We start from the raw sequence: 8135 nt of genomic DNA on the forward strand, positions 1-8135 counted from the left end.
ACCAAGAATTTCACATAAGTCAGAACTACCTAACTGGTTAACTTTATAACAACATTACAACAACATCAACGCAAAATACTGCAGAAAGCAGAAATCTGAAATAAAATCAAGTGCTGGAAATACTCAGAAGAGCAGGTGGCATCTGTTGAGCAAAACACAGAGTTAACAGGCAGAACTTTCGTTATTTGAGTCTAAAGATGTTGGTAGATCTAAAAGTGGGAAGAACTTTAAGACAGAGGTTGGCTAGGTTTTCTCAGCTTATCGCAAATAGCATCACTGAATCACACAGCCCTTCGGTCCGACTAGCCCATGGCAACCATGTTCCAAACTATGATGGTGCAGGTAAAACTTTATGAGCAGAAAGTTCTGAAACCTTTGGACTCCAACAAATGGGTGACATATTTAAAAGGCACCTGGACAGCACTTATATAAGAGGGTTTGAAATAAGAGGAGGTATAGATTATTCTGCCCCTCTGACCTGCTCTGACATTCAATAAGATCATGGCAGATCAAACTATTCTACCAATGACAATCTTTATCAAGAATCCAGCTACCTCTATCTTAAAAATATTCAAGGTCACCACTTCCACCACCTTTTGAAGAAGCGTCCTTTGAAAACTTCCAACTGTTCGAGAAAAAAAGTTCTGATTATTCCTGTCTTCAATGGGGGACTTCTTATTAGTAAATAGGGATACCTAGCTCAAGATTCTTCAACATAAGGAAATATTCTGTGTATATTCACTCCATCAAAACCTCTTAAGATTTGGTATGTTTCAATAAAGTTCCTCTTTATCTCCAGTGGATACAAGCCACCCTGTCCAACTTTTTCTCATAAGATAACCTATCCATATTATGTATTAGTCTGGCCCAACAAGTCCAAACTGATCCCCCGAAGAGCAACCCACCCTACACTTACCCCTGACTAATGCACCTGACACTCTGGGCAACTTAGCATGGCCAATTCACCTGATCTGCACATCCTTGGACTGTGGGAGAAGTCCCACACAGACACAGGGAGAATGTGCAAACTCCACACAGACAGTCACCTGAGGCAGGAATTGAACCTAGATCCCTGATGCTGTGAGGTAGCAGTACTAACCACTGAGCCACCTTGCTGCCTGTATATTTGTTTTCAATTCTGCTTGCAAAAAAAAAACCCACAATGTTCTATTAGCTTTCCTAATTAATTGTTGTACATGCTTACCAGTCTTTTGTGCTACATATATGACGTTAGCCAGAACTCTCTTCAGCTCTGGGTTCTTCAATCTCTCACCATTTAGGTAATATGTTTCCTTTTCACTCTCCTCACCCAAATGGATAATGTTTTATTTTTGCATGCTGTATTCCTTTTCCCAAATCCTTTCCCTTTCACTTAACCTATCTACATTCCTTTGTAATATCCTTATGTCCTCTTCACAACTCACTTTCCCAACCTCTGGGAATGTTTGTGATGTCAGCTACCATTATCTAAGTCATTTCTACAAATTGTACGATTTCAGGCCCCACTACTGATTCCTTGACACACTACTCATCATATCTTGCAATCCACAAAATGACCCATTTGCATTTATCTTCTGTGTCCTCTCAGCTAGGTCATCTTCTATGCATGTCAATATGTTACCCCCTCACATATGAGTACATATTTTCCACAATATCAACACCCTAGGGGTTACCATTGACCAGAAACTGAACTAGCCGTAGAAATCCTGTGCCTCTAAGAAAAGGGAAGAGGCAAGGAATCCTGCAGTAATTCACCTCGTTCCTCTGAAAACCTGTTCATCATGTACAAGGCACATGCCTGAATGAAGACAGCTCCAAAACCTGACAGGAAGCTTGACACCATTCAGGACAAAACAGCCCACTTGATTGGCACCACACCCTCAAACATTCACTCACCCCATCACTGACACTCAGTAATAGCAGTGTATAGCATTTACCAGATTGATTGTAGAAATTCACCAAGGTTCCTTAGACAGCACCTTCCACACCCACAACCATTTCCATCTAGAAAGATGAGGGCAGCAGGTACATGGGAACACCGCCACTTGCAAGTTCTTTTCTGAGATACTCTGCATGAGACTTGGAAATATATTGCCATTCCTTGAATGTAGCTGGGCCAAATACTTGGAACTCCCTCTCTAATAGTATGGTGGGTCTAACTTCAGCAAATGGTCTGCAGTGGTTCAACAAGGTAGCTTGCCATCATGTTGTCAGGGAGAATCAGGAGTGGACAGTAAATGCTGATTCAGCCAGAGATGCCCATGTTCCATGATTGAATTAAATTTTTTAAAAGTTGGTCTGATACCTTATCAGTTGTCTTCTGCAATCAAAGTACACTGCCTTTATCCATAGCACGTCACTCTCTACAACCCAGGATACGCACGCAATATTACTTGTTATTCCCCAGCTACCCCTGGAAATGTCAAAGATCATTCGTAATAGGCGTTACACTTCCGTGATGGCTCCCTGAAGGTTGTCCTGAAGATTATCCAGGAGAGAAGGAAAGCTACTTTCCTGATGGAATGCAACAAGAGGCCAGCCTGGACAGAGGAGACTATAGAAATGAAAGAATATGGGTGACTCTGGAGAATCTGGCTTCAGCATCCTATGAAGATGACTGTTCTGCTGTACTTTGTCATAGACTCATAAAATCATACAGTATAGAAGAGGCCGTTCGAGTCTGCACTGACGACATATTGCTAAATCTATGCACCAGTCCCACTTTCCAGCACTTGGCTTATAGCCTTGGATGGTATGACTCATGAAATACTTTTTAAAGGTTGTGAGGTTTCCTGCCTCTACTATTTTCCCAGGCAATGCATTCTGGTACACCACCACCCTCAGGATGAAAACATTTTTAGTCAACTCCTCTCTAAACCTCCTGCCTTTCACCTTAAAATTATGTGCCCTCAGTTTTAACCCTTCACCTAAGGGGAAACAGCAGCTTTCTATCCATTCTGCCCCTCATAAACTTATGTACTTCAATCAGATCCCCCCCTCACTCTTCTCTGCTCCAAAGAAAGCTTATCCAGTTTCTCTGCATGTCTAAAGCACTCCATCCTGAGCAACATCCTGGTGAATCTTTTCCAGTGCAATCACATCCTTTCTATAGTACAGTGACCAGAATTGTTACACAATACTCTAATATCAGGATGAAGGACTTTGTTCCAAAACATCGATTTTCCTGCTCCTCGGATGCTGCCTGACCTGCTGTGCTTTTCCAGCACCACTCTAATCTTGATTCTAATCTCCAGCATACACTTTCATCTTGTTGATAAAGGCAAGTGTTCCATATTCCTTCTTAACTACTTTATTAATATCTCCTTCCACCTTCAGCAATTGATGGACAAGCACCCCAAGATCCCTTTGTTCCTTTGAGCTTCTAAGTGTCCTATCATTGATTGAGTACTCTTCTGTCTTGTAACTTCTTCCAAAGTACATCACCTCACACTTATTCATGTTAAATTCCATCTGCCACTGATCTGTCTATATGACCAAATCCGTTTATATCCTCCTCCAAATTAAAACCTTCTTTCTTACTGTCAACCACCCAGCCAATCTTTGTGTCTTATGCAAATTCCCCATTTTTATTGATATAGTTTCTACTACTGTTTTAGAACATAGAACATAGAACATAGAAGAATACAGCGCAGTACAGGCCCTTTGGCCCTCGATGTTGCACCGATCCAAGCCCACCTAACCTATACTAACCCACTATCCTCCATATACCTATCCAATGCCCGCTTAAATGCCCATAAAGAGGGAGAGTCCACCACTGCTACTGGCAGGGCATTCCATGAACTTACAACTCGCTGAGTGAAAAACCTACCCCTAACTTCAGTCCTATATAGTGAGAAGGCTCATCGGGGAATGTGCAGAGTTAATTCAACTTTTCAGAAAACAAGACCCACAAAACCTTTCAAATGCACATCATTTCCATCTGGTTTCCAAGAATTTGCATTGCAAAGTATTGTGGTGTAGAACCCCACATGTACACCCTGCAGTTTTGGAATTATCCACCTTTGTGCATGAAATGGAGTTTTAGAACATAAAACAGAAATACAGCGCAGAACAGGCCCTTCAGCCCTCAATGTTGCGCCGACCTGTGCCTTTCCAATTACATATAAACCTGTCCTTTAGAATTCCTTCCAACAGCTTGTCTGCCACTAACCTCAGGCTCACCAGTGTATTGTTCCCTGGCCTTTCCTCATCATCTTTCTCAAATGATGGCGCCTGTCTTGCAGCACCTCACCTGTGGCTATCGGTGATAGAAATATCTCAGCGAGGGGCCCAGCCATCACTTCCCTAGCTTCCCACAAAGATTTGGGATACACCTGATCAGGTCCCACAGATTTACTCAGCTTTATGTATCAGACATTCAGTACAACATCCTCTGTAATATGGACAGTTGTCAAGTTATCACTATTTATTTCTCCAAAGTCTCTAACTTCCATATTCTCTTTCAGTAAAAGCTGACATGAAATCCTCAGATAGTATCTTTCCCACCTTCTGTGGTTCCACAGACAGCCTTGTTGATCTTTGAGGGTCCCTATTCTCTGCCTGGTTACTCTTTTGTCCTTAGTGTTTTGTAGAATCTCTTTGGATTGTCCGTAAACCTCTTTCCCCCCAAAGCTATCTCATGTATCCTTTTTGCCCTCCTGTTTTCCCTCAAGTGTACTCCTACTGCCCCTACACTCCAAGGGGTTCACTCAAACGCAGCCGTCTGTACCTGCCATATCCCTCCATCTTTTTGACGATACCCTCAATTTCTCTAGACACACAGCATTCTCTATACCTACCAGACTTGGCAATAACAGGAACATTCTGTCTCTGTACTCTTGTTGTCTCATTTTCACAGGCCTATGGAGGCAATGGCAGATGAGGACATGGAAACAGTCATTCTCAGTAAAGGGGTAGTGTTGGGAAAGATAACAGCCCAAAAGTACATGGGTCTCCTGGCCATGATGGAATGCATCCCAGGGGACGAAAAGAGATGGTGAATGGTCGTTTGTCCTTCCTTGCTAGAGGGATATAGTTTATTGATATAGTTTATACTACTGTTTTGTACCATGTCTACTCAATGCTTCACGTTCCTATGAGAGTAAGTTGGCTTTGTAAGGTTGTAAGTGCAGAGGACTGTCAGACTAAAGGATTGGGTCCCGGTAACATTATTAGATACTCCACATGCAAACAATATCTTTCAATTCTTTGCAGCTACTAATACGGCACTGAAAGTGAAACAGTGATGCTGCCTCTCATTCATTTGCCATAGCTAAAATGTAAAAGGAGCTACAACCATCAATAGTTCACCCAACATGGGGTCACTGACTTTCCACACATGCCCAAAGGTTTGTATAAGACAAAGACACAACCATACGTAGTAACAATTTGTGTTGGTCTCCTCTTTGGAAACCCGATCACCTGTTGCAGTCAGGTTTGTCAATACCTGGCAGTGTAGCTACCTGACTTGGTCAAGTTTCACTCCTTACTCCATTTAACAACAAAAGCAAGATAACAATTAACAGAGACTCCTCCTGGGTTGCCTAACCCAGACACGCTTCTCACTTTATCCTTAACCCTATAAACATTTGCATAACGAAACATTTCAATTATGAAGGAGCAAGTTACTGGAAAAGTTTATACTCACTGGAACTTGGAGGAAGAGGTCCACCCTGCAATTTCATGCCCTGTATATCTCTATACTGGGTTCATGAACACAGGTTTCTTGTTTTTGTCTCTCAAGGATATGCCCTTGAATGTAATTCCAGTGAGCTGGGTGTTAATGGGTATTCATAGCATACAAATTAATGCAAAAAAGGCTCTTAACCAAAGCCAACCCATCTGAAAGGGTTTGCAAACTGAATACCAAAACTTTAGCCCAACATTGGAAACGGAACTTTTGCCTCCTGTCCAATTAAGATTCCCCTGTCCATCCTTTGAGTAGGCATTGAAAGTTCTGCCCAATGTTTCAATGAAATAACCATTTTAATGAAACACCTATACTGTTTAATTCTTGTAACCGGCAATGTTTTGTTCCCAGTCTTGACTGTTCTGTGTTGCCTTGGCAGTCTTGGCTATATGTGCTTCCTCACAACATATTATTCCCTTCAGTTCCCCTGTTTTAAAATACGCATTGGCCTGCACTTTATAGTGCCCAGATCATGAGGTAGAGTGAAGGTGGGGGAGCATAATGACCATTACCATCCCATCCCAATAGCAAAGTCAATTAATGACCAATTAAGAGCCAGGTGACCTTTACTGCAGCAGGAGGTCCACACCTGGTGCCCAGGTCATGTATAAAAGCTGGTGGTTGGGATGGGGAGCTACCTCCTGAAAGGTAGGACTTATTCTTAGTTGGAGGAGGAAGTGCCAGGTGAAGACAATCTTAGGCCTACAGCTCCTAAGGGCAGCCAGCAAGCTGGCCTGTCTTTACCTCACTATCCCTGCCCTCACTTCAGATTCATTACACTCTGCACATTGTGGTACAGACAGTTTAACTTGCTTTTTTTGTTCTCATCTCCTCTCAATTTATTTTTAACCACTTTTTACACTCCTGTTAGAACCCCCTGTTTACTCGGTTATGGTGAAAAATGTGCACCTATGAATAATACACTCAGACAGGCTGATATGGTGACAGCATAGAAGAAGTTGAGTTTAACAACAACACTTATTTTAAGACTTTAACTTAATTTTAACCCAATAACATTAACGCCATCAACCCTACTTTAGTCCCTCCATTTGGATTCCTGGTCAGGTACAAACAGACACAGGTGGGGTATTCTTCACATCCTCTTCCCACCAACAGCTGCAGGGATCCTACTGATGTTTAGTGAACTTCACAGTTTCACCAAAATCCTGAAGGCCCAGGTTGGAGCTGGTACTGCCATCTCATTTACCATTTTCAGATTCTCAGAGAGAGCTTTGGGGGAAATGACAGTTACTATTGATGCCTGGTGTATCATTTATTGACCAACATTACTGACTGCACCACCTGGGATATCATCAGTCTTCAATAGATAAATATGTTGAGTATTAACCAACAGTTTCGCAATTGGCACTGCCACCTTCCCCATGTCCATGTCCCACCTTCCCCATGTACTACAATCCCCATGTTATACTGCATTTTTGCTGTCCTGGCTGGATTTCTATTTTGGTTCTCCTGCATTACAACCTCCCTCTTGGCTATCACCCTGCACCTTGTGATTGCATGACTGCTTTGTTTGATGAACTTCTTTATGGTGGGTAGAGCTCATTCTCATGATGTCTTTCTTCCTGGGACATCGTCAATACTTCATGAACCATGGCTGAGGGCCTTGCCTCCAAATTGAAGTCCCCCACAGACATGATTATTGTCATACTCCATTCCTCCATAAAAGAACCTCATTGTATCCATCAGAAGGCACCCTGTATAGGGGAAATTTGAACTGCCTTAAAAGCTTTCCCAAAAGGATCAACTGATGCTATTTCACAGAACCATTGCCAGTGGGTTTCAGTATATTGCAGAAGCATATGGTATAATGCTTCAATGTTGCTCAGTTCGACCCAGGATGGGGCAAACGTGATTAGCAACACAGTAGGACTCTTGAGTTCAGGGCCTATTCACTTCTTCTAATTTTCTTTTTGTCTGTTTTTCTTTTTTTTTGCTCTTGCTTTTTTTCCTCGTTTACTTTGCTTACTGTGAAGAGTTTGGACAGCACCGTAAACAGTGAGTTCTCCCAGCACGGGCTTGTAGCAGAGGAGAGCTGGCCCAGTGTGGGGAGACAGGGCCCAGCATGCACTTGAGTGAGTCCAGTGCAGGGACAGCAGGCCTAGAGAGGGGGAGACCGAGCCCAGTGTAGGGAAGAGTGGGCCTACTATGGGGAGAACGGGCCCAGCAAGGGGGAGAATGGGCCCAGTGTGGGAGAGAGGAGGCCCAGCAAGAGTCAGAGCAGGCCCACTGTGGGGGAAATTGTACCCAGTGTGGAAGAGAGCAGGCCCAGTGTAGGGGAGAGCGGCCCAGTGAGGGGGAGAGTCTGCCCAGTGCGGGAGAGAGCAGGCCCTGTAGGAAGGAGAGTGAGCCCAGTGAGGGGGTGAACAGGCCCAGTGAGGGAGAGTATGGGCCCAGTGTGGGGTGAGCAGGCCTAGTGTGGGGGAGA

This window comes from Chiloscyllium plagiosum, chromosome 6 (assembly GCF_004010195.1).
Source record: "Chiloscyllium plagiosum isolate BGI_BamShark_2017 chromosome 6, ASM401019v2, whole genome shotgun sequence".
In the NCBI taxonomy this organism is placed as follows: domain Eukaryota; kingdom Metazoa; phylum Chordata; class Chondrichthyes; order Orectolobiformes; family Hemiscylliidae; genus Chiloscyllium; species Chiloscyllium plagiosum.